The sequence below is a fragment of the Panthera onca genome, chromosome B1 (assembly GCF_046562875.1).
Source record: "Panthera onca isolate mPanOnc1 chromosome B1, mPanOnc1 haplotype 2, whole genome shotgun sequence".
In the NCBI taxonomy this organism is placed as follows: domain Eukaryota; kingdom Metazoa; phylum Chordata; class Mammalia; order Carnivora; family Felidae; genus Panthera; species Panthera onca.
In genome coordinates, this window is record NC_138342.1 from 183912878 (window position 1) to 183940512 (window position 27635).

Here is a 27635-nt window from a genome sequence, read left to right on the forward strand (position 1 = left end):
CAATTGGTGACAGGCCAAAGATTTCTCATGTTTGAATCAGAACCTTCAGGAGCCTGGATTTCTTGTCCAGACAAGTGGTTAAGATGATGCTTAGGAAAAGTGTTAAAGAGCAAAAACACGGAGCACAATTCAGTGAGTCCTGGGAGGAGCCTGAGGCCTCCGGGGCTGGGGATCCGGTGCATATTTGGGAGGGGGTTCCCCCCAAACCCCTGCATCTCCATTTCTTCATGTGCAAAATAAAGGGGATGGGATTGCATGATTTCTAAGATTCTTTCCAGCGTTTTCTTCATATGATTTAGGAAAGGGAAAGGCAGGATATCGCTTGTTTGGGATGACTCAAATGGAGAAATGAGCATCTCAGGCATCAGAAACTCCTCGTGTTCCTGACAGGCTCATTTTCAGCACAGACTCGCCCTCACACATCTTCCCCTCCCTCTAGGACATCCCTACCTGCTCACCCGCTCAGACACTAGCCTGGGGATTGTCCTGGCCTCCCCCTACCCCCCACTCCTCCCAAACCCCCACATCCTCTCAGTCCGACCCAGCCCCAGCCAGTGTTGCCCCTCACCTCCGGTCTTGAACCGCAAGAACCACACCCAGATGTCCTCCCGGGCTCCTTCTCACTGGATTGAGGTCTTAAAAATGCGACCTGATCACGTCACTCCCCTGCTTACCGGGTGGGTCTCCACTGGGGTCAAGTCTAACATCTTCCCCTGAGGGATGAGAACCTCTTTGAACTTGGAATCTCTAGATTAGTATTGCTGCTTTCACTGGCCTGGGCTCCCTCGGGGGTCCCCTCTGCACCTGGCTGACTTCAGCCTTGCTGTCACTTTGTCTGGAAAGGCTGTGTCCTGCCTCCAGGGGTACACTTCCCCATGGCCGAGGGTACATCCTCTTTTGAGCAGTGTTCATACTTAGGACAACTTTTTTTTGTTGTCTTTTAATTTTCTCTAATTAAAAAAAATTTTTTTTAATGTTTATTTTTGAGGGAGAGAAAGAGAGAGCTCGAGCGGCGTGGGGGGTGGGGGTTGGGGGGAGACAGGCAGAGAGGGAGGGAGACACAGAATCCGAAGCAGAACAGGCTCTGAACTATCAGCACAGAGCCCAACATGGGACTCAGTCCCACCAACGGGGAGATCATGACCTGAGCCGAAGTCCACGCACACAACTGAACCACCTAGGCACGCCATGAATCCCTTTTTTTTTAATCTCTGCTTTTCATGGGGCTTAACTGAGTCCTTGGCATTTTGATTTAGCTGTTGAATGACTAGCCAATCTTCTTCCCTTCTTACACACGTACACCTTGCAGAATAAATAAATTAAAATACATACAATTACTATTTCCCCAGCTGTCTAACCTCTTGTATTAAGACTTTTCCACATTTTATTCTGAAGATACTCTTCTGGGTTCATGGGATGTAATAGTGTACAGTTTTTCTTGAGGGCTATTAGGTTGGATGAAGAGCTGGGGGTGAAACAATCAGATGGTTTTTCCTGTTTTCATGTCCACACTTAAATTGTGTGTGTGCATCCCCTGCTTGGAACACATCTGGACAGATTTACAACGATATACCTTTTAAATGACTTAATTTTCCAAGGGAAAATTAAACAAAAATGTAATACATGTTGTTTACCACCAGAATTTAGCTATTTTAAATTATTCTGAACAGTTAATCTTGGACTTACACTAAGTGTTTTAAACCTAGATGATTTGGCCCCTGAAGATTTAGTATTTTCTAGATGTATTTTCAAAGTTGTATTAGCCACAATATGTTTGAAAATATCCTGAGGACTCCAAGTAAAGTGAACATGAATCTGAATTGAAGAGAAACATCAAAAAGCTGAAAAAGCCAATTTTGACTTCTTAACATTAAAGTGTATTCATTCAAAGCCCAGTCAGGGCTTTATAAGAAAGTAAAGACAGATGTAGGCCCCCAAGGACTTTATTTAAAAAATGTGAAAAATGTGAAAAACATCTAGTCATGACTCTATATCAAACAACAACAACAAAATCATGATTTATTTGACACCAGAGATTCAACAAATTGATTCTTGACGTCTTTCCCGGGACGTGGTACCTTTGGATAGAGGGGAAGTATTCATCCTGTGTTTTCTTTTCCTGTGGAATGAGTTCTTTCCAATATTCTGACAGCTTTGGGTTTGGAAGCTCCCCAGATGTGCCTCCAACAAAGCCTGGTCATTTTAAGGAATTTTGGTAGCTTTCTGGAACAAAGTCCACAATGCTACCACATTTGTCCAAATTTAATCTCCTGACCAGAAGAGGGAATGGGTTATAGAACAGAGAAGTCAGGCTGAGGCACAGCTAGATTGGAATCTTGCCTTTACTAATAACCAGAAAAGTGATCTTTTTTTTTTTAAGTTTATTTATTTTGAGAGAGAGAGAGAGAGATAGAGAGAGAGAGAATCCCAAGATGGCTCTGTGCTGTCAGCACAGAGCCCAACTGGGACTTGATCTCACGAACTATGAGATCAAGATTCAGAAGTGCAACTGACTGAGCCACCCAGGCGCCCCGAACCAGCAAAGTGATCTTTGCTCAGTCATTTGCCTAGAACCCACTTTCCTCACCTGGATTATGGAGATTATATTATCTATTGTAAGCACAACCTGGCCCCTAGTAAATGTTCAATGAAGTGCAACTAATCATTACTAAGCAGTGTATATTTCTCAAGCACAATAATCAAGTGATCTTTTGGGAAAGTTAATTGCGACCAAGACTCAGATAAATCAGGGAACTATGCACAGCCAATGTGACTTTTAATACAGAAGATCCACAAAAGACTGCACACATCTTTCCTTTTTCACTTACTTAATCAATCTTTGTAATCTGGGGCCTGTGTCCATCTTCCCCCATGAAAATCTAAGCCCTTTGCTGGCAAATACCACGTTTGTTTGGTTCATCGTCAGATTCCTAGCACCTTGAACAGTGCCTGGCACACAACAAAACTCAGGAAACAGTCGATGGTTTCCCCAGGGGATTAGTGATCATATCGGAAGCCAGTTCTTCATCATGCATTTGTTCATTCAACATTCAAAGATAAATACACTTAGTACCGACATGTGCACTGTATATATGGGGTGGAGGGTGATGACAAAATATGGATGAATTTTATATCGAGGGTCCCGTGCCACCTTGGACCCATCCCCACTATCTCAGCCTTTTGTTACTTCATCTCATGGAGCCATTTCGTCAGCTGACACCCCCTCCCCAGCAACTTCCCCTCTTTATCCATCTTGTCTCCTTCTGTGCTCATTAGACTCCAGAGTTTGTTCTTTCTACCAAACTTTTTTAAATTTTTTCACATTTTATTTATTTTTGAGAGAGAGAGAGACAGAGCACAAGCGGGGGAGAGGCAGAGAGAGAGGAAGACACAGGATCTGAAGCAGGCTCCAGGCCCTGAGCTGTCAGCACAGAGCCCAGCGCGGGGCTCGAACTCACGAACTGTGAGATCATGACCCGAGCTGAGGTCAGACGCTCAACCAACGGAGCCCCCCAGGGACCCCTCCACCAAACTTTTGAATCGATCCTAAGTAAGTTATGTTGCCCTCTGTTTTTCCTTCATTCCTTCTTGGAAATTTCCAACCCCAAATGAACCTGTTCTCCCACTTCTTCTTGCCCACACTTGGGCACTGAGCACTGTTGGAGGAACCCATACAGCGGCCAGATGGGTGCAATTAGATTGTGGTCACGTCACTTGTATCTGGCAAAGCTGGAGAGATTTCTCAGAAAGCTCACTTTTACTCTCTTCCTAAACCTCTGATCTTTTCCATCTCTCTCACTTTGAGCTAATGAAATTCTCAATTTATTGAGAAATCGGAGCCTTTGAGTTGCCTTGACTTCATCTTAGTGCATCTCTTCCTTCTCTGTTCTTACAGTTAGAGGGGAGGAAGGATTCTCCCTCCCTCCTGAGACCAAACTGTGCCTGTACCCGGATCTCACCCTTGCATGCTTTCTCAGGTGCCTTGAGATATCAGCTATTGCCTCTCTGTTGGGCATCTTCAAGCTCCCCTTCCCCGTGGGGTCCTCTCCATAAGCCTTCTCCATATTAAGAAATCCTGCCTTGGCCCCCAAGTGCCTTCCAGCCACCTTCCTCTCTCACCTTCACAGTCAAGCTCCTTGGAGGAGTCTCTCTCTCTTCACTCCTTGTCTCCTCTGTCCTCTCCTATTTACCCTCCACCTACTCCACCTGACTCCTGCACCACTACTCCACAGACGTTTAATCACCAACGTCAAGGTCACAAAACCCAGAGCTTTCTTGTCAATCCTTGTGTGACCTGCTCCACCGGTCCATTCAGCAGAAGGGAACACGCTTGGCTTCCACAGCACCATTTTCTGCCAGTTTTCTTCCTGCCTCAAGGGCCCCTCCTTGAAGTTTGTTTTACCAGCTCTGCTCACCTACTCCCCCAGACATTAAATGTTGGTTCTGTGTCTTCTTCTCTTCTCGTTACATGCTGCCAAATGCCTTCCTTCGATCATATGGCACACCTAACTGTTTCTGCTGAGCACCAGATATGACTCTCCAGCGGCCTGCTCAAGTGCCTGAGCCTTTCTCTAAACGTAGTCATGTAAAACTGAGCTCATAAGCCTTCTCCACACCTGGTCATCCTCCTGTATCCTTCAGTTCCGTGAATGGCACTAATTCTACCCACTTGCCCTTGATCAAAGGCCGGGAATCACCTTGGACACTTCCCTTTTATTTCCACATCCAATCAACTACTATTGGATGCCCCAATGACACTGCTATTTAGTTATTTCTTGATAACTTTTAGTTATTTCTTCTTTCCACCATGGCAGCAATGACTCTAGTCTTTGCATGGACTACAGCATAATCCTGTAACCTAGCTTTTCTGTACCCAATCTTGAACCTGACCTCAGTCTTCCACACAGCAGTCAGACCTTTCAAAGAAGCACATCTGGTTCTGTCACATTCCTGCTTTAAGCCCTTCATTAGAGCAATTCTGTTGCTCTTAGAATTAAGTTGAAACTTCTGATATGGCCCACAAGGCCATGCATAAGGTGACATCTGTCTTTCTCTCCTGTTTCGTTTCACTTCAGTCTCTTGTTATTCACACTCCAGGTTCTTTGGACGCTTTCTGATGCCCAGATGTGCCAATCTTCTTTCTTCTTGCCTGGGTCTTTGCCCATTTGGGTCCTCCTGCCTGTCATGCACATATTCCAAGACCTCCGGTCCAGTCTTCAGACCCAGGCCTGTCAGGTCCTCTCAGTCCCTGCCCTACACTAGGCCCAGTTATACACCCTCACTGAAGCCCTCAGCAGCAACAGAACAATCACCTCAGTCATTATGTTGTGTTCATGTCCCTCACTCAGCTAAAGGCTTGGCAGAGATGTGTCTGTTTATTCATCAGTGTTTTCCTAGGACCCAGCACAGCGCCCAGTACACACAGACCCTCCATCAGTGTCTGAGTGTGAGTATGGTGCTGGGCACTGAGCACAGAGTGGGTCAGAAGTCAGGCCCCTGGACTCATGAGAACTGTGACTCCAGGAACAAGGTCATGGAACTTGAGAGACGAAAGGACCTTAGTGACCTTAGTAGCCATTATGCTTCAGTGCCTTCCTCTTAACAAATGAAGAAACTGAGCATCCTAGAAGGTAGATGGCTGGTCCGGAGTGACAGCAGGTGAGGGGCAGTGTGAGCCTTAGACCCTGGCCTCTTGGTCCCCAACACAGAGCTGTGGTTCTGCCCAGGTGCTCTGACGTGTGTCTGATGGGACACACTTACACCAAAGAGCACTCTCATCCTCCTGGAGGTAGTGGCTTCAGGGAAGAGAGATTTGATGTTGACTTTTTTTTTCTTTAGCTTTTTGAGTACTTGACTTACAAATCTGATTTCTAAAGTTAAGACTCATCACAGGAATAAAAGTTATAAGCTTTTCCAGAGGGGGCACTGATTTCTTGCTAGGACTGCTTTGAATTGAAACTAATTGAAATTTCACATCGATTTCGGTTAGCTTTGTGGACATCAGAAAGGGAAAACATTACACTGGGCTGCTTTGAAAGAAGTCCCTCAACGGCCCTTCATCCTGCAAGTGGACGTTGACCACTGCCAGGGATGACCCGAGATGATGCTGTCTAGGGTTTCTTCCGGGTCTCCCCTTATGCCTGCTCCATTCGCGTTGGGGAACCCATGTGATTAGAAGGCCCACTAGATGGCAGGTTTCAGCCGTGTTACGCTTCTAATCCTTTCGCCAGTAAAACAAACCTTTCAAAGGAGGACCGGTTGGGTAAAATAATTGCACCCTTGTGCTGATAGTTCTCTCCTTCTCTTAGAATACTCGGTGGTGAGTTTCAAGTTCTATTTTCAGCAGTCTAGAATTCAGTTTCCCAAAACACACAGATAAAAAAGGGGTGGGCATTTGTTAGTTCCTGTGCCCCTCCGGGATAAATTCACTGGTCGGGCTGAGTCTTCTCAGAGCACTGGGCACTTGAATGGCTTAGGTGGTCCTTCGGAGGCTAACAGTAATGTGCTGAAGACTCTGTATGTTTAGGTGCTGAAATGGATTCAGATTGTAATTTCAGATTTAGTCCATCCCAGATCACATAGGTCTCCATTCTTTTGAGATCAGAAACAGCAAGGATATTTTTCTGAGTATATTTGTTATTATTTATTGAATGTTCTTTCATTTTTTGTTTTTTTTTTTTATTTTTTTTTTAACATTTATTTATTTTTGAGACAGAGAGAGACAGAGCATGAACGGGGGAGGGTCAGAGAGAGAGGGAGACAGAATCTGAAACAGGCTCCAGGCTCTGAGCGGTCAGCACAGAGCCCGACGCGGGGCTCGAACTCACGGACCGCGAGATCGTGACCTGAGCTGAAGTCGGACGCTTAACCGACTGAGCCACCCAGGCGCCCCTCATTTTTTGTTTTTAATGTCTATTTATTTTTGAGAGGGAGAGAGAGAGAGAGAGAGAGAGAGAGAGACAGAGTGTGAGTGGGGGAGGGGCAGAGAGGGAGACAGTATCTGAAGTAGGCTGCAGGCTCTGAGCTGTCAGCACAGAGCCCGACGCAGAGCTCGAACTAACCAACCATGAGACCATGACCTGAGCTGAAGTCTGAGGGTTAACCTACCAAGTCACCCACGTGCCCTGGAATGTTCTGTTTCGTGATTCCTCTGCCCATCACCCCTCCTGCTTTCCCACTGTTTGTCCATCTTTCCAAGGCAACCCTCCCTTAATTTTGTTTGTTTTTCTTTTCCCTCAATAATAATAATATATAATAATAAATATTACTTATTTTTATTATTTATTCTGTAATATATATTTATATGTATGTAATATATAATATATTTATTATTATTATTATTATTATTGTTTTAGCATCTATGATGTTCATGGTCCTGTGCTAGGTAGATGCTGGAGATACAATGATGACCAGGATAGACACAACATCTGCACTGTAGAGCTTTTAATCCTAGGGAAAGACACTATTAAACAAGCAAATAAAAATTTTTTTTTTAACATTTATTCCTTTTTTGAGAGACAGAGACCAGTGTGAATGGGGGAGGGGCAGAGAGAGAGGGAGACACAGAATCCGAAGCAGGCTCCAGGCTCCCAGCTGTCAGCAGAGAGCCCGATGCAGGGCTCGAACTCACAGACCGTGAGATCATGACCTGAGCCAAAGTCGGACGCTTAACCAACTGAGCCACCCAGGTGCACCTAAGCAAGCAATTTTAATACATCACCGCGTGAGTGCCTTTTTAGCGGAAGCACAGGGTCAGAGAGGAGAAAACTCAAGGGAATACTTGAAGCCTGATAGTTGACCAGGTGCAGAAGGGGATGGGAAAGAATGTAAGAGAATTCCGGGAGAGAACAGTAGGGGGAGCTGCCTAGAGCTGAGAGAGTATAGCGCCTGGGGCATTGAGGGTGTTGGGAAGACAGGGTGGCTCCAGGCCTGGGAGGAGAAAGAAGGTGACCGAGGAGAGATGATGCTGGAAGGTAAGCAGGAGTTGGCCCACAGAGGGCCTTGTCAGCTGTGCTGAGGCACTTAGAGTGAAATGGAAGGGCCTGGCGAGTTGTTGACCTAAAGCCTTCACTAATCGATACACAGAGAAAGTACAGAGGGTTCTGAGCACCACAGCGTGAGGGTTATTACTTCTCACTGCCTTTGGGAGAAAGACAAGGTCAGTTCCCAGTCACAGGTGTACCCGCTCTTCCTCTGTGCACCTCGCCCATTCTCCACAAACTGAGGTCTACAGACATTCTTGGACCTAATGTTTCTTTGCAAATTAAAAAAAAAAAAATGCTTTTATTCTATTGATAATATAAAAAACATTAATATAAGAATATTTTGGATCATCTGATCATCCTCTATTGGGCAATCAAATAATCCACTTCCGTCTTCTCTGGAAACATTTTATTCCTTCAGTCTCTTCATAATAGACTTTCAGAGTTTAGAGCAGGGGGAATCTTGGCACAGTGGTGAGCCAGAGAAGAAAATAAGAAACTTAAGACAGGGGCCCCAGATGATGGTTTAAATTATAAATCGATGTTGGGTAAGAACAGGCAGATGTTGTAGATTAAAGCTGGCTTGTTAACATCGTCACAGCCGTGAAAACAAGCTGGGCTGATCTGACCATAAAAAAACCCTGACCCTCCTAGAAAATCAGGGCCCAGGCATTGTCTTTCAGGACGTTTCTGTGTGTCTGGTCGGATGTTAGCATTTTCCAGTCAAGAACTTGAAGTTCGGAGGAGTGGGTGGGGCACAGGCGATCTCTTTGGTGGCTGGTTCCTATGAAAACAATAAATAGCTTCCAGAGAGAGGGGAGGGCATCTGTTCTCACGGGGCTCACTCCACCCACCGACAACACAAAGGGAGGGCGGCCGAAGAAGCAGACAGCTGGCGCCCGGCCAACCTAATCCTTTACAGCCTCAAGAAGGAGTGTGGTCTGGAGGACATTTTAAAAGGAGAGAAGGATGTTAAGAAGTGTTGATGAACAGAAGAATCCCGCTGTTGAGAGAGAATCGGCACAGATTTTGGTAAATATTGTGAATCATATTGTGGTGTTGTACTGAGCCAGATGTCTTTTTTTCCCCCTTCAGTTTATTTTCTGTCGGTCAAATAAACATAGTTGTGAAATTGACCGTCTTAACCATGTTCAAACACACAGTTCAGAGGCAGCAAGTGCTTTCATATGGCTGTGCACGTATCTTTTTAATTCAAGCTCAATTTCCTTTGAAGCTCATTTTGCCTTATTTTTGGAGCAGAACAAATGATGAGGTTTCACGAAAATTCTGGCACCCTCCTTTGGCTTTTGGACTTACCTAGGAGTGCTGTTTGGGTCCCATGTGTGGTGGGAACAGCCGAACTCCAATACTTGCCTTCAAGTGGATTTCTACCCCCAAACACAGCTGAATGAAAAGTAAATAGCTTATCCACCCCTAAAGGTACAGCTCTCTCTTCCCAGACTCCGTGGTACCGGTGCCAGGCCTTCCAACATCCCCCCAGGGATGGATGGGGCGGGGGTGGGGCAGTGGCAGGATACAAGACTTCCCCGGGTGTACTAGATGTCCTGACAATGTTCACGTTGCAGAAAAACAGCTCTGTTCCTGTCAGGATATGGGTGGGGGAGGGCAATCATAGAAGCAGCCACAATGTGGGGCCGTTGGGATGCAATGAAGTCATGCAAGTAAAGCTTGAATCAGTAAAGATGAGCTATTTTTGTTCAGAAGACTGCACCCAAAGAGGTAAATCACAGGAAAACAGCCAGTTGTTTCAGGAGTGTTTTTTTTTTTTAAATTGTTGTGGGCATATAGCTCAGTCTTGTGCCAACTCTAGATGTCCGTGATGCGGTGGAGTGCTTACTGATAGTCAGACTCAGGGTCCTGAATACTTGAAGATCCAGGAACCTCCAGTCTACTAGGCAGGGAAATGGGTTGGCGTGCATTACACAGCCTTGTGTGAAAGGAAAAGTGAACTAGGCTTGGAGGCTAATTTATAAATAAAGCAGAAAAATGTTTCTTGTTCTTGTTTAAAAAGAATTATTAACCAAAACATTTCATTGCTTGAGCCTCCTGAAGGTTGGGTTCTGTGATCCCAGATGTATTGCACAGCATTAAAATATAGTAAGATGACAATAAAGCCAAATTAATGCAGCAAACCATAGACACTAAAGGAATATCACAGCACTATACGTGATGATAATTTTGGAGGCTTGTAAAATGGGACATTATTTATAGGATAACATTAGGTGATTGCCTGTATTTTACAAACAAAACCCTGCTTTAAAAAATATGTACACCCACCATAAAAAAAGATGTGTATGTGTGTGAGATATGAGATTTAATGTGCAAAAATGAAAATGCTAACATAGCCTCATCGTCTTCTGACAAATATTTAAATACGCAAAATGTAAATAAGACCATTTTGACAGGTATGTCGGAAGAGGAAGCAAGAAAAGAGGACTAAGGGATAAGCTATAAAATGGGAATTTTTTTTAGTGTTTATTTTATTTTTGAGAGAGAGAGAGAGAGCGTGAGTGAGGGAGGGACAGAGAGAGAGGGAGACACAGAATCCAAAGCAGGCTCCAGGCTCTAAGCTGTCAGCACAGAGCCTGATGTGGGGCACGAACCCACGAACTGTGAGATCATGACCTGAGCTGAACCAACAGAGCCACCCAGGTGCCCCTAAAGTGGGAATTTTTATGTTTGCTTGTGTATAACTGTATAGAATGGCACATTGTAAAAACTAGCTAAACAGATTTTAGAGCTTTGTCTCCAGGTTCTGGGCTCTGCTTCCCTTCACAGCAATCTCCCCTACCATGGCAGCCGGCTGCAGGTGGGCAGGGGTAAAGTCACTGCCCTAGGGAATCTACCCAGAACCTTGGCTGTCACCTCCCATCATCCTACATTCCCAAACATTCCTTCTGTCCTGGGGCCTTGGGATTCTATTCCCTCTCCTTGTTTGACTGTGCATACACCCTTTGTTCAGGTTGTCTTTTGGGCTTGACCTTGACTTTGCCCTGTATTCTGCCTTTCAGATCCTACTGAATAATGCCTTAATCCCAACCTCGCCCTACCTCTTAGTAGCCAGGTTCCGTCAATGCCTCACTTGCCTCAAAGGAGAGCTCATATGGCACAAGCTCACACTTGCCCCTTAGAACCTTGCTTTACTTTATGAACTTGACATGGTAGCTGGGACAAAGCAAGACGTGGGATCCTATGTACCAACCAAAACTGATATGAGAGAATATGCCCTCATACATTTGTTTACATAGGTGGCTCATGAAATGGTACAAGATATGCTATCAGCTGGTGGCCGTCCTGGGGGAAGGGGCAGGGGGCCACAACCATATGTATACAAGCAGGAGGGGTGACCAGGGCAACTGTGTCACAGCTTGAGACTAATAGGTGTTCGGCTGAGCAGAGTGCATGTCAGACAGAATTACCGGTAGCCTATTTTATATAGAGAGACAGTTCACTATGTCAGGAAGGCATATGCGAAAACAAAACAGAAGCGGTCCAGACCACAGCAGTTTTTGAACTAGTGGAATAAATGACATACGTACCGTATATAATCACAGAGCACCTATGGACACCTGGTGGTCCAGGGTGAGTGAGTGGGGGCTGATGGGAAGGGGAGAAGATAGCTATCAGCAAGGGCTAGAGAAGAAGATCAATTCATTGAGGGATTGATTATTTGATTGCAGGAGACTGGCCTTAAGCATAAGATGGAGGGACGGGGAAAGAAATGTGTAAAACCTCCCAAGGGATAAGCCTGTGCCATCAGCTTCGGGAACCACTGATTCGGCCAGGACCCTACATTTTATAAATGAATAGATTCGACCCACAGAGGTGAAGGGGTGTCTCAAGTCAGTGAAGCTTTTAGTAAAAGTAAATGCGGCTTGAGTCTAATTCCCAGAGCCCTTCTGGTCTCAAGAAGGCAGTCTGCTTCTTCAGGCTTGTTCAGATTTATCATCCAAGTGGCATTAGTGTCAGTGGGCACCTTGAAGTGTTAGCAAGGTGGGAGGTTGTGTGGATCTCTCTCTGCTGCGCGTTCCTTGCGGAGGGTGTGAACGGAGCCTGGCCCGTGGGTGCTGCATTCACTATTATAACTTGACCATAATACGCTCGCTGTGGCCGTAGGCCAGCGGATTAGTAACCACAGCTTGTTTTCCTCGCAAGGCTGGTGGAGGCTGGCTCCATTGTCTTCTGCCAGCTCCTCTTCCAGGGTCTGTTCTCCCCTGAAGATGTGGCCTTGAGGATTCAGCTGAGCAGAGCTGGGGGATCTTTTCTTCATGTTACTCAGAGAAGTGCTCATGGGCTTGCTCTCCCTAGTATAATTAGAATTGCCAGAAAGGCAGTAATGTGAATTGTTAACATGAATGCCCCCTGTCCCTCAGAATCCTATGGTTGCCAAGTCTGAGAGATGACCTGGTCTGAATCACATGACAATGATTTTTTATTTCTATGCGCTTCTCCACGGGGAGTGCACATCTGCTAAGTTTCTCTCTTACCATCACCCGTAAACTTCCTCTCAGTCACACATTTGGTCAGCCCTTGGTTATGTATTAGAAATAATAGACACAGGTTTCCTTTCTAGTGCACAGTGGGAAGCATGCCAAGGGATTCCGTTCCCAGCTCTGACTCTAACTGGCTGTGTGACCTTGGGTGAGTCACTTGATCTCTGTAAAATGAGGGATCCAAGCAGATGATTTCGTTTTCGTTTTTGTTTTGTTGTTGTCGTTGAAACACTTTTATTTTGATTAAATGAGACTTATTCAGGAAATAACACTGTAGTTAGGATTAGACAGATTGGTTTCATATTCTGACATGTTCTCTAACTAGCTCTGTGACCTTGAACAAGGGATTTAAGCTTTCTTTCTTTTTTTAATTTACATCTAAGTTAGTTAGCATATAGTGCAACAATGATTTCAGGAGTAGATTCCTTAATGCCCCTTATCCATTTACCCCCCCCCCCACAACCCCTCTAGCAACCCTCTGTTTGTTCTCCATATTTAAGAGTCTCTTATGTTTTGTCCCCCTCCCTGTTTTTATATTATTTTTGCTTCCCTTCTTTTATGTTCATCTGTTTTGTATCTTAAAGTCCTCATATGAGTGAAGTCATATGAAATTTGTCTTTTTCTGACTGACTAATGTCACTCAGGATGACACCCTCTAGTTCCATCCACAGAGTTGCAAATAGCAAGAATTCATTCTTTTTGATTGCCGAATAATACTCCATTGTATATATATACCACATCTTCTTTCTCCATTCATCCATTGATGGACATTTGGGCTCTTTCCATACTTTGGCTATTGTTGATAGTGCTGCTATAAACATGGGGTGCATGTATCCCTTTGAAACAGCACAACTGTATCCCTTGGAGAAATACCTAATAGTGCAATTGCTGGGTCATAGGGTAGTTCTATTTTTAATTTTTTGAGGAACTTCCATACTGTTTTCCAGAGTGGCTGCACCAGCTTGCATTCCCACCAGCAATGCAAAAGAGATCCTTTCTCCGCATCCTCGCCAACATCTGCCGTTGCCTGAGTTGTCAATGTTAGCCATTCTGACAGGCGTCAGGTGGTATCTCATTGTGGTTTTGATTTGTATTTCCCGGATGATGAGTAATGTTGAGCATTTTTTTCATGTGTCGGTTGGCCATCTGGATGTCTTCTTTGGAGAATTGTCTATTCATGTCTTTTGCCCATTTCTTCACTGGATTATTGTTTTTTTGGGTGTTGAGTTTGATAAGTTCTTTATAGATTTTGGATGCTAACCCTTTATCTGATATGTTGTTTGCAAATATCTTCTCCCATTCTGTCGGTTGCCTTTTAGTTTTGCTGATTGTTTCCTTCGCTGTGCAGAAGCTTTTTATTTTGATGAGATCCCAATAGTTCATGTTCGCTTTTGTTTCCCTTGCCTCTGGAGACATGTTGAGTAAGAAGTTGCTGCAGTCAAGGTCAAAGAGGTTTTTGCCTGCTTTCTCCTCGAGGATTTTGATGGCTTCCTGTCTTACATTGAGGTCTTTCATCCATTTTGAGTTTATTTTTGTGTATGGTGTAAGAAAGTGGTCCAGGTTCATTTTCCTGCATGTTACTGTCCAGTTTTCCCAGCACACTTGCTGAAGAGACTGTCTTTATTCCACTGGATATTCTTTTCTGCTTTGTCAAAGATGAGTTGGCCATACGTTTGTGGGTCCATTTCTGAATTCTCTATTCTGTTCCATTGATCTGAGTGTTCTTGTGCTAGTACCATAACTGTCTTGATGATTACAGCTTTGTAATACAGCTCGAAGTCCGGGATTGTGATGCCTCCTGCTTTGGTTTTCTTTTTCAAGATTGCCTTGGCTATTTGGGGTCTTTTCTGGTTCCATACAAATTTAGGATTGTTTGTTCTAGCTCTGTGAAGAATGCTGGTGTTATTTTGATAGGGATCGCATTGAATATGTAGATTGCTTTGGGTAATATTGACATTTTAACAATATTTGTTCTTCCTGTCCAGGAGCTTGGAATATTTTTCCATTTTTTGGTGTCTTCTTCAATTTCTTTCATAAGCTTTCTATAGTTTTCAATGTATACATTTTTCAACTCTTTGTTTAGATTTATTCCTAGGTATTTTATGGTTTTTGATGCAATTGTAAATGAGTCAATTCCTTGATTTCTCTTTCTTTTGCTTCATTGTTTGTGTATAGGAATGCAACGGATTTCTGTGCATTGATTTTATATCCCAAGCAGATGATTTCTAAAGTCCCTTCAAATTCAAAAATAACTCTTAGAACTTGTACTTAATTCAAGTTAGATGGCGTGGCGCCAGTGAGTATGAACCTTCAACTCCATTTCACTCACTGAATTCTCTTCTCTTCTGTACAGTCACCTATGACTCTTGTCCACATAGCATTATGCCAAGCAGAAGGCTGTGGTATAGACAAGCATAAGACAAGGTTTCTGTTTGGGAAGGGATCATTTCACTAGCAAAATATAATAGGGAGTTCAAAGTTACAAACTGCAAAGCATTACGTGATAAAGGCATTCAGTGTAGGGTGTGAGAAGCTTAGATCAGTATGTACTGGGCCATACCAATAGCATCTAACATTTGTGAGCGATTATGCTGTGCTAGAATCCTTCTGGTACCTTGTACATTTACTAATTTAATTCTCATAACCCTAGAGACTGTTATTATCTCCATGTCTCAGATGAGGAAACTGAGTACGGCAAGATTAGATAACTTGTTCATGGTCACTGAACTGTTGTCGGGTAACTGGGGACATCGCGGGGGTTGAGGCTTGACCCAGCCAGACCCAGACAAGTGCCAAAGCTTCTTGGTCTTGTCACAAGAGTGAATTCAAGGACAGACATGTAGCATAGCAGTTGAATAACACAAATGGGAAAATTTATTAAAGTGAAAAGCATGCTCAAGATATGAGAGCAGGCCAGCTCAAGAGAGAGAGCACTGCGCCCCCAGGGTTTGGGTTTCTATCTTTTATCAGCAGTTGTTAACTAGGGGGCAAAATATTTATTACTTGGGGCTGGGAAGCAGGATTTTTGCTTCCTCCTAATTTTCTTCCTAATTTGGTTGGGCGTTTTCTGTCATGGCATCTGCCATCTTGGGCCTTTCTGGTTCCATCTGGCTTCTTGTGGAGTGCTGTGAGGACAGGCCTCTGACCTTGTGGATAGATGACCATGATTTCCTCTTTGCTGACCTGCAGGTATCCTGTTGAAGCCTAACTGTCTAATCTAACAGAGCCAGTAGTAAGTGGTGGAGACAGGAGTTGAACAAAGGAATATGACTCCTGAATGCATGCTCTTAACCAACTATTAAAGAACAAAACTTCAGGCAGCCTTTTATAGGCAGAAATGGGATGGGACAAGGAAGTTATTAGCAAAAGAAAAGAAAGTATTGTTTTAGACTAGGTCACTTTCCTTTAGGGGGAATGGCAGAAGGTCTTATCATACAGATGACCTCTCTAGTGCCTATCAGGAAATTCCAGATTCACTGGTTTAAAATTCCACTCCGGAGAAGAGGCTAAAACTGCAGTTAGGTTAGGTATTAAGTCTTGGTGGGACCTAACATAAGTGACTCCATTTTGAGCCTATTGTTTCTTTTTAACATTTACCCCCTTTTGATTGAACTCAGCCTGAGAGACGTGGTAAAGATTTAAGGCACCAGCACCACTTGCAGCGACCAATTTGTAGTTCTCAAAACTTTCCTTGATCCTTTTTTTTTGCTGAATCACTGTGGTATTCACAGGTCATCACTTCAGGCTCACAGTTTTTTAGTCAGTCATTTTCTTCGTTCCTTTTTTGACATTCCAGTTTCAGGGAGACATTTGCTTGGTGGTTAGTGACTGCAAACATGCATTTAAAGCCTCCAAGAGACTACAGTGTGTCAGAGATTCTTATAATAAGTGTAAGAAGGATAATTTCCAAAAATGTTTGGAGTGCACTTTGGAGTCTTGGTCCCCAAGACCCAAACCAAAGAGAGACTCCTGTAAAAGGAGTCCCCCTTTCAAGGCTTGTAGCTTGCCCAGTGACCATACGTAACTGAGTTTCAGCTTCCCCAGAAATGTTAATCTAGGTACTGCAGGTGCTGTTGGCCACAGCACAGACACCTTATTGCTCATCTGAATGATAATTATGTTACCAAGAATAACTTTGGCCAGTGGTGCCTGGGTGGTTTAGTGGGTTAAGCATCTGACTTCGGCTCAGGTCATGATCTCATGGTTCGTGAGTTTGAGCCCCACATGGGGCTCTTTGCTGTCAGGGTAGAGCCCGCTTCAGATTCTCTGTCCCCCTCTCTCTCTACACTTGCCCCACTCACACTCTCTCTCTCAAAACTAAATATACATTAAAAAAAAAAGGATGACTTTGGCTAGAGAGTGTAAGGATCTTTGCTGGGTCGTTAGTGTCTTGGCAATGGAATCTGAAGTGTCTCCAAGACTTAAGGAGAGATTTCTAATCATATTCTCATTTGTACTTATTCCTAGACCAGGGGTCAATTAGGTTTTTAGTGAATATGATAGAAGAGACAGATAGAAGACAATCTCCTATCCTGAAATAAAAGGGCATCCTATGTGTTCACAAAGATGGGCTAGTAAGATCTCCTAATCATTGGGGGCAAATCTGATTTGGATAATCATGGGAATGTGGAGGTACAAATGTACTAAGATTCACATGTTCAAATGTGTCTGATTTGGTACATATTGCTAAGGTGGTCAATTATAGTTTACAGTGACATTGGGAATAGAGAAAGTGGTCATAGGGAGGATCAGGGGATCTCCTACACCCTGACAGATTTAGCCGTCTGAAAGATTACCCTTTTAGGAGTGGCCTGGGAGATACAGATGAGGGCATTATCTTTCTAGGCCAATGCGAGAGTAAAGAAAAGAAAAAGGAGAAAGGTTTCTTGTTTAAAGTATGAAGTCTTGATTGGTGTCTTGGGTGGATGTAGTCTACTTCGATGTCAGTTACTTCCCTTCCTTGTCAGTTTGATTCATAATGTCTGTACAGGGCCAATAACAGCTGGAGCCTTCTTTAGCTGTAAGATGTGAATCCGAGGCTCAGTTGCCTTCTCATTTTTCAGCAGTTTTAGTGGTCAGGAGCACTTGATAATGTCACTTTCAACAAAGTTCAAAGACTGTCTTCCTCTGCTAACACTTCCAGAATACCCAGTCATCAGGCTCTAGACTGTGCCCAACAGGATCCTCTGAATTGGGATCCAGGAACATTTCTTTAAATGTGTTGATGATAAGCTTGAACATGACACATTAAAGACTTATAGTAGCTGGTCATACTAGTGTGAGAGAACAAGGGACCAGAAATTATAAACCACTAGATGTTGGTCTGCTCATGACTATCTTGTATGGAGTGAGCTTATATTTCCAGAGGATGTTCTTTGAATTGTCAGCAAGACCAAAGACAATACCATAAGTCAGGGGAGTCTAGTGTTTTGGAAAGTTTAGAAACTTCAAGTTTGAGAATCCCATTAGTTCTCTTGACCTTGCCTGATGATTGAAGATTATAGAGACAGTGATACTTCCAAGAGGATTATAGAGACAATGATAATTCCAAGAAGTTTACAAGGTTTTGCTTCAGGCTGATATGATTTGCCCAATAAAGTGGGTGCCTCGATTACTGGAGGTTGTGGAAAATATACCCTAAGTGGAAAACACATTTTTGAATAGTTTCTTTACTATTGTGAGGGCGTCAGTTTTGCAGCAGTGGAAGGCTTCAATCCATCTGGAAAACACACCTACGATAACAACATATTGACAAGCCATACTAAGTGTCAATTGAATGAAGTCCAGTTGAAGCTATCAGAGGACACAAAGGGAGGAAGTCTGAAGCCTCTATAGGGAAAAATAGTTTTTCCAGGATCATGGACCTTTCAGGTCAGATAATGCTGGCAGAGTGTTGTCGTAATTTTATAGACATCTCCATACTAGTGTCGATTCATAATTTGAGTCATCTTCTATGTACTCTGGTGAGTGAAGAAATGCAGAAACTGAAAAATGGGGCTTGCCAGGGAGTCAGGAAGTACCAAGCAACCATCTTGGGTTTCCCATAGTCCCACCTGGTCATTTGTTTAACAGTTATTGTTGATCCATTTTAATTTCTTTGGTTTAGGAGCAGACTGTTGGCAGGTGACAAGGATATCAGGAAGGCAAAACTCAGCAATGGAGGGTCATTGTTTGCAAAGGCAGAATGGACTTGATCTACATGTGCTATACAATCTTTAGAGATTCTGTTGGTGCTGTCTTTGCATGAAAATCAGCTAGGGAACTTCCCTGATACTAAGATTCAGTCCTTTTAGCATAAGGCTCAATTTTGATGACAACGATTTCAGAAAGTAAGAAGATTATTTACTTATTGCTCATCTTTGGGGTCCTTGGGGAAATGTAAGAAAACCCCTTTGTTGCTATAACATCCCCACCTGATGAACAACCCCAAAGGCATATAGGCTCTCACTGTAAATATTAACAGTCTGTCCTTCCAATAATCAGCATGCTTGGGTAAGAACATGGAACCCTGCTTGTTGGGTGGTTTTAGCTTGTAGATTTATTTTTCCTTTTGGGTAGGTCATGTTGGGTTGTAATGCATAACCAGCTTGAAAATTCCCTTTTTCATTCCAATCTTGAAACAAACAAGATTAGACCAGAATTAGAGCTATATCTCATAAATAAGCAGTCACAAAATGGGACATTGTTACTTGTAGTCAGTCACGGGGCTTGCCTTCATCAAGAATAGGTAGTAACCTAGCAGGATTAAGGATGTGCAACACCTAGAGTAGGTGTGAAAGCAGAGGGATCTACTTACAGAGAAATATTGAATCAATTCAGAGTTAAGACTTTGGACAGCATGTGGAGTTTGCAAATAAACATCACTTCCTGGGGTCAAATCTTCTGAGTCCTCCACTAACTTTGCAGCTGTGCCTATATAGCCTTAAGACAACAGGGATAGGCATGCAACAACTTAATTGGGTTGTGTGCCAGCATAAGCGGTAGGCCTATGTTTATCACCATATTCTTGTGAGAGCACTCCCAGGGCCTGATTATCCCTTTCCTGCCCAAATAAAGTGAAAGCTTGTGAATAGTGAGTCCCAAGGCAGGTGGTTCTTACAGTGCTTGTTTTAGCCTCATAAAAGCCTGTTCATGTTTGTCTTCTCAAGGAAGGGATTCAGCAGTGGAAATTTTAGTAAATTCATAGAGTGGAGAAGCTAATAGAGAAAAAATTAGGAACCCATAATCTGCAATAACCAGCCAGGCCCAGAAATCCATGAAGCTGTTGCTTGGCTGTGGGTCTAGGAAATGCCTGGATTAGCTTAATTCTTTTTGGAGACAGCTGAATTCCTTCGGCACTTTGATCATGACTGAGGTAATGAACAGTGTGTGGAGAAAATTGTAGTTTTTCCTTAGGGGTGTTGTATTCCTTTCAGCTAACTATTGCAGCAAGTAAATGCAATCTTTTAAGGATGCCTCTTTGGTAACTGAGCATAGCCAAAGGTCATCTCCATGTTGTAAAAGGGTCAATTTCCCAGGGAACCAAGTGGGCTTAAATTCTGGCTAAGTACTTGAGAAAATAAGAAGGGGCGTCATGGAATACTTGAGGCATGACTGTCCAGGCATATTGGCTATTGTTCCAAATAAAGGCAAACAGATACTAGCTTTTGGCATCTACAGGGATGCGGAAAAAGACGTTACAAAGGTCTGCAATAGTGAAACTTTTTTTTTTAGTGTTTATTTATTTTTGAAGGGGAGAGAGACAGAGCATGAGCGGGAGAAGAGCAGAGAGAGAGGGAGACCCAGAATCTGAAGCAGGCTCTAGGCTCCGAGCTGTCACCACAGAGCCCAATGCAGGGCTCAAACCCACAAACTATGAGATCTTGACCTGAGCCGAAGTCGGACACTTAACCAACTGAGCCACCCAGGCGCCCTGAAAGTGAACCACTTTAACTCTGGTGGAATGTGGCAGCAGGCTGTTGGGGTTTGGAACAATTGGGAGAATACCCATTTTATTAATAGCTCTCAAATCCTGGACAAATTACCCTCCCCACCCATTAGGATTCTGGGCTGGCAAGATCTGCCTATTGCAGGGACTAGTACAGGGAATGATTAGCCCCTGGGTTAAGTTGTCTTCTGTGCGTGTGAGGTTTTGTATGGCCTTAGACTTTAATGGATATAGAGGTACGTTAGGGAAAGGTTTAGTTATATCCATCTGAATCTTTATAGATTCTGCACTTTTTATTCTTCCATTGTCCATATTAGAAATGGCCCACAGATTTTCGAGCACCTCAAATAAATTAGAGGACTTTTGCTGGATTTCTTCCTCTTTTATATCAAGGGTAGAATGTGGAAAACGAAAGTTCAGGTTGGTCAGGAAATTCTAAGGTGAGGTCTTCATTGGATATAAACCATATTAGCTGTCTTAATTTAGAAAGAAGATCTCTACCTAACAGACTGGTTGGAATTGTATCACATAGTAAAAAGGGATATTTTTCAGTCACAGGTCCCAGAGTCATCTGTACCGGTTGAGATAAAAGTTCTCTCTGAACTTCATGAGATACCTCCACTACAGAAACCCCTTTTTGTTGTCCTTTGAGGGATCTCTTGTCCTATCAGTGTGGCGATTAAAGTAGAAAGCTTAGCTCCAGTATCAACTGACATTTGGCAGATTTTCCCACTGGTTTTAATTTTAGTTTCCCCATGGCTGTTTAAGGGAATTATTAGTAATAGTTTGCTAGCAATTCCTGAGTTCCATCAACCGTGGAAGGTTTTATATGGGAACCCTCCTTTAGAAGTAGGTGTGAGGGCATTCGAGAAGAATTTGCATATGACTATTAAGGACAGTCTCTTTTTCAGTGTTCCAGTGGATCATGGTGGGGGCATCAATCTTTGGCCCAGTGTTTTGATGGACTCCTAACTGGGTGCAATGTGAGAGACCCAGGTATTGTTGTGGGTCTCTGGCCTTGGAGTTCTTGTGGCGGTCAGTCTAATGGCCTGGGGGATTTTTGCTTGTAATCTTGTTCTAGGGTCCTTTCAAAATGCTTAGCTTAGATGCAAGTTCAGTCAGGCAGTGGCCTCCTGTCTTACTTGCTGCCATTTTGGAGCAGGCTGGGTGAATTTATTTATCATATGGAACCCTGAATGGCATGGAAAAAGGACTTCTAAATGGGCTTTACAGTATGCCACAGGTTTATCTCCTTTTGTCTGCATGTCAATGTATTAGACCAATCTGTGCAGGCAATGAAGACTCTAGGAATGGCTTATAAATGTTCTGGTGCTGTTTTATGAGCTTTTGCTGGTCCCCGAGATGTTGAAGAATCATGTTCTCAGATATCATCCTCAGGGTTTTGCCACCTTGCTTCCTAACATGTAGCTTGGGTCTTAACAGGTCCTAGCTACACGTGTACAAGCTGATAAAGATCTGGCACCCTGGGACATGACCCCAATAATGACTCTAACTTCTTCAAAAAATTTTTGGGATTCCTCCGTAGGCTTAGGAAATTCTGTAACTTAATTCAGTCTTTGACCCAGGAACAAAGGATACCTAAGGAGGTTTGTTTGCAACCTCAATTTGTTTTGTTTTAAAAGGTAACTGTCTCAGCGTCTCTTCAGAGTGAAAAGGCAGTTCAGACAAAGAAGGAGTAAAACATAAGTACTCCGGTGAAAAAGCTAAGGGAGAGTGAGTAGGGGTCACATGTGTCCTATCATCTTTTGTTTTAGGTACCTCTTGAGTCTTGAATTTTTCATTAGCCTTTGTAATGGGTCTTCTAATGAAGTTATTTTGAAAACTTTTGGAAGCACACCAATTAAAGTAGGCACCCCATTCTGTTCGTTCAGCTTGGCATGCCATGTTCTCGAGTGCACATGTAACTGGAATGTTCCCCATAAAGGCCATTGCAATTCTAGATTAGTTTTAGTAAAAATTTGCCATTTTGCTAGATAACTGCAGCTTCCAGGGCTGTAGTTCTTGTTTTTGTTTATTTGTTTTTTTTTAACGTTTATTTATTTGTTTTGGGTGGGGGTGGGGAGGGGCAGAGAGGATCCCAAGCAGGCTCTGAGCTGTCAGCGCAGAGCCCAGCGTGGGGCTCAGTCTCATGAACCATGGGATCATGACCTGAGCTGAAATCAAGAGTCTGTGGCTTGGCCAACCAAGCCACCCAGGCACCCCCAGGACTATAGTTCTTAAACATAAAATAGTAAGTATGCCAGAAGGTGGTATGCTCAGAACTCATTGTACATGAAGGATTCCATTTCTTTTAGCTAGGTCTTTGAGTTTCCAGAGACAAACTAACACCTAAGAGATTCCATCTTGGGAATCTTCTTGAGGTACCTGTGCTCCAACAACCTTTAAATGCTTGACTGACCTGTGCCCACCAATGTTAGCAGCTTTGTTGACTTCTGAGATTTCCATTTAGCAGCTAGCACTTATGTAATATATACCTAAGGAAGGCCTTCCACACGACCCAGTTCTGCCAAAATTCTGTCCAATTCTGGACCCAGTTCGCTTTTTTTTTTATTTTAAAATTGAAGATTAAAAAATTTTTTTTGAGGTGGGGAGGGGAAGAGGGAGAGGGAGAGAGAAAACCTTAAGTAGACTCGATGCCCAGCACAGAGCCTGATACAGGGCTCGATTTCATGAGTCTGGGATCATGACCTGAGCTGAAATCAAGAATCAGACATTTAACTAACTGAACCATCCAGATATCCTCCAGTTCGGTTTTTAAGTTGGACTCAGTCTGAGCCTAGACCCAGTCTAGTTTTAGGTTGGGTCTAGTCCATCTGTAGTTGACTATGTGGAATCTGGGGATTGGGGGAAGGATTGAACCAGCAGAATCTAAAATGGGGGACTGTGGACTGATTACAAAGAAATGGAAGAAGTCCAGCCAGCCCCAGTAATTCTCAGTGTATAATCTAGAGATAGAACCAAGGGCTAGGGTTTCCAATCAAGGAGGGAACTGTGGAAAGCCAATTAGATCAGGAGCTGGATGCAAAGTGACTGGAACTCAAAACCAAGAGAAACTTACCCACAGCCCTCAGAAAGGGTGAGAAAGAGAACTCAAAGTGTTCGCGGCCACCATGCCTATGTTTCTTGTTGTCCCCAAAGCTGTTAGAAATCTCTGGCAGTTCTCCTGCTACCACCAAATCTGTTAAAGAACAAAAATTCAGCCAAGTAAATGTAAAGTTCTAAAGGTTCATGAATCAGGAAGCTTCTCATGTAACAAATAGGAGAGGCTTCCAGGAGTTACACAAAATGGAAGGATTGTATAAGTAGAAATGAGGCAGGACGGGGAAGTTATTAGCAAAAGAAGAGACAGGATTGTTTAGGATGTGGTCATCTTTTCTCAGGTGGAATGGCTGGAGGTCTTATCATACAGATGACCTCATTGTGCTGATCAGGAAATGCCAGACTGATAGGTTTAAAATCCCACTCCTAGAAGAGGCTGAAATTGCTATTAGGTTAAGCATTAAGTCTTGGTGGGACTTAACATAAGTGACTCCGTTTTGGGCCTGTCTCTTATTAGCACAACGATTGTACAAATGTCACTGAACATAAATGATCTTTCTAATGAAGCAACTCTGAAGAACAACCAGATTTAGACCGGATGGAAAATAAGAGAGGCTTTCAGAGGGAAAGAGATTGTTGGAAAATTGGGATGGAAAAAAAACAGTGTGTTTGGGGTTGGTGAGGAATTCGGTTGTGTTGAGAGCTGGGTAAATGATGGGATAGAGGAGAAATTTTTCTAGAAGAGTCAATTTGTTGGTTGATAAAGTGTAAGGAATGGAAACAAGAAGGAAAGTCGAGGCTGATACCAAGATTCAACCGGGGAGACAGATGGAGTTGTGGCTGCATTAAAAAAAAAAAAAAAAAAAAAAATTAAAAAAAAAAAAAAATATATATATATAGAGAGAGAGAACAACCAAGAGTGGGAACCAGGTGAGAGGTGAGGCTGAATGGTATCTGGGAGCCTGGAAAGCCAGGGTTAAGCTCCAGAGAGGTGTTGTAGCCTGGACAGATTGATTACATGTACAAGAGGAGTAGGGCAGATTTGAGAACAAAGTCACACTGCACTCAGTTATTTTTATCCTCTAATTCAGTGTTTGTCTTAATCAGAGCAAAGTAATATGCTGGATTTGGGGGGGCCTCCAAATGAATTTCTACCTCTCCTGTCTTTTGGAATCCACATGCTAAGAAGGCAAACATGATAAAGAAAAAACACAAACAAAAAACTTCACCTCCAGATTTTTAAGCTACAAACAAGCCATCCACAACCACACATTTGTAGAGTATCTGTTCTAAAGTTTTTTAAGTGATTTAACTTGACTTGCTTTTATTATAGTTTTCATTTCTTTATTACAGAATAATAAATACTTATACAATTTAGAAAGTTGGACACTATAGATAATTAAAAAGAAGAGATCACTAAAAATTCAAGATACACTGTTAACACCATAGCATAGAATCTTCCAGTTTTTAAAAAAATTTTTTTAATGTTTGTTTATTTTTGGGACAGAGACAAACCATGAGCGGGGAGGGGCGGAGAGAGAGGGAGACACAGAATCGGAAGCAGGCTCCAGGCTCTGAGCTGTCAGCACAAAGCCCAATGCGGGGCTCGAACCCATGAACTGCGAGATCATGACCTGAGCCGAAGTCAGATGTTTAACCAACTAAGCCACCCAGGCGCCCCTAGAATCTTCCAGTTTTAGCTTTATTTTTGTTAAAGTATAATTAAAATACATTGTTACATAAGTTTCAGATGTACGATATAATTATTCGCTAATTCTGTGTATTACTTAGTGCTCATGATAAGTGTACTCTTGCCCCTTGACTATTTCACCTGTCTCCACACCTACCTCCCCTCTGGTAACCATCTGTTTGTTCTCTATAGTTAAGAGCCTGTTTCCTGGTTTGTTTCTCTCTCTTTTTCCCCTTTGCTTGTTTGTTTTCTTTCTTAAATTCCACATATGAGTGAAATCATATGGTATTTGTCTTTCTCTGACTTATTTCACTTAGCATTATACCCTCTAGGTCCAATCATGTTACAAATGGCAAGGTATAATTCTTTTTTTTTTAAATATTTATTTATTTTTGAGAGAGAGAAACAGAGTATGAACAGGGGAGAGGCAGAGAGAGGGGGAGACCCACAACCCGAAGCAGGCTCCGGGCTCTGAGCTGTCACCACAGAGCCCGATGCAGGGCTCAGACCCATGAACTGTGAGATCATGACCTGAGCCGAAGTTGGACGCTCAACTGAGTGAGCCACCCAGGTGCCCAAGATACCATTCTTTTTTAAAGCTGGGTAATACTCCATTGCATTTATATATACCACATCTTCTTTATTCATTTGTCTCTTGATAAAACACTTGGGTTGTTTCCATATCTTAGCTATTGTAAATAGGCTGCAATAAACACAGGGAAGCATGTATCTTTTTGAATTAGTTTTTGGTTTTCTTTGGGTAAATACCCAAAAGATGAGCCTCTTTTCATGTGTTGACTGGCTATCTGTATGTCTTCCTTGGAGAAATGTCTGTTTAGGTCATCTGCCCATTTTTTAGTCAGATTATTATAATATTTTTGTTGTTGAGTTGTGTAAGGTCTTTATATATTTTGGATGTTAATTTCTTATCAGATACACCATTTGCAAATATCTTCTTTTATTCAGTTGGTTGTCATTGCCTTGTTTTGTTGATGGTTATTTTGGTGTAGTCCCAGTGGTTTATTTTTGCTTTTGTGTTCTGAGGAGCCATATCTAGAGAAATGTTTTTATAGCCGATGACATAGAAGAAATTACTGTCTATGTTTTCTTCCAGGAGTTTTATGGTTTCAGGCTTCACATTTAGGTCTTTCATCCATTTTGAGTTTAGTTTTGTGCATAGTGTAAGAAAGTGGTCCAGTTTCATCCTTTTGCATGATGCCGTCAGCCTTTCCAGTACACCACTTATTGAAGACACTGTTTGTTACCCAATGTACATTCTTTCCTCCTTTGTCACAGATTAATTGACCATATAGGTGTGGGTTTCTTTCTGGGCTCTCTATTCTGTTCCAAAGACCTATATGTCTTTTTTTGTGCCAGTTCCATACTGCGTGGGTTATTATAGCTACATAGTATATCTTGAAATCTGGATTGTGATACCTCCAGCTTTGTTCTTTCTCAAGATCACTTTGGTTATTTGGGGTCTTCTAGGGTTCTGTACAATTTTGCGAATGTTTGTTCTAGTTCTTAAAAAAAAATGCTGTCACTCTTCTCATAGGGATTGCGTTAAACTATAGATTGCTTTGAGTGATATGGACATTTTGACAGTATTGCTTCTTTCAATTCATGAGGATGGAATATCTTTCCATTTGTTTGCATCATCTTCAGTTTCCTTCATCAGTGTTCTATAATTTTGGAAGTACGGGTCTGTCACTTCCCTGGTTAGGTTTAGTCCTAGGTATTTTATTATTTTTGGTGCAGTTGTAAATGGGATTGTTTTCCCAATTTCTCTTTCTGTAGCTTCATTATTAGTGCAGAGAAATGCAACAGACTTCTGTATATTTTCTATCTTGTGACTTTACTTTTCTAGTAGTTTTATGTGTGTGTGTACAGTTTTTAGGGTTTTCTATATATAAGATCATGTTGTTTCCAAAGAGTAAAAGTTTTAATTCTCCCTTCTCAGGTTGGATACCTTTTATTTCTTTCTCTCATCTGTTTGCTGTGGCCAGGACTTCCAGTACTATGTTGAATATAAGTGGTGACAGTGGACATCCTGGTCTTGTTCTTGATCTTAGGGAAATGTTCTCAGTTTTTCACCATTCAGTATGATCTTTGCTGTGGGTTTGTCATATATGGCCTTTTTTATGCTGAGATATGTTCCCTCTAAAGATATCTTCCCTCTAAACCTACTTTGTTGAGAGTTTTTATCACAAGTGGATGTTGTACTTTGTCAGTTGCTTTTTCTGCATCTGTTGAGATGATCAAGTTTTTTTTTTTTAATGTTTATTTATTTTTGAGAGAGAGAGAGAGCACAAGCCAGGGGAGGAGCAGAGAGAGAGGGAGAGACAAAGCAGGCTCCAAGGCTCTGAGCTGTCAGCACAGTGCCTCATGTGGGGCTCAAACTCACAGACTATGAGATCATGACCTGAGCCGAAGTTAGATGTTTAACCAACTGAGCCACCCAG

The 27635-nt window shown here is 42.7% G+C and overlaps 1 protein-coding gene across 2 annotated transcripts in view; it reads left to right on the top strand.

The window, feature by feature from the left end:
* PDGFRL (platelet derived growth factor receptor like) overlaps positions 1-27635 on the top strand; it is a 69894-nt gene that overhangs the window by 19873 nt on the left and 22386 nt on the right. The gene's annotated exons all lie outside the window — the stretch shown is intronic.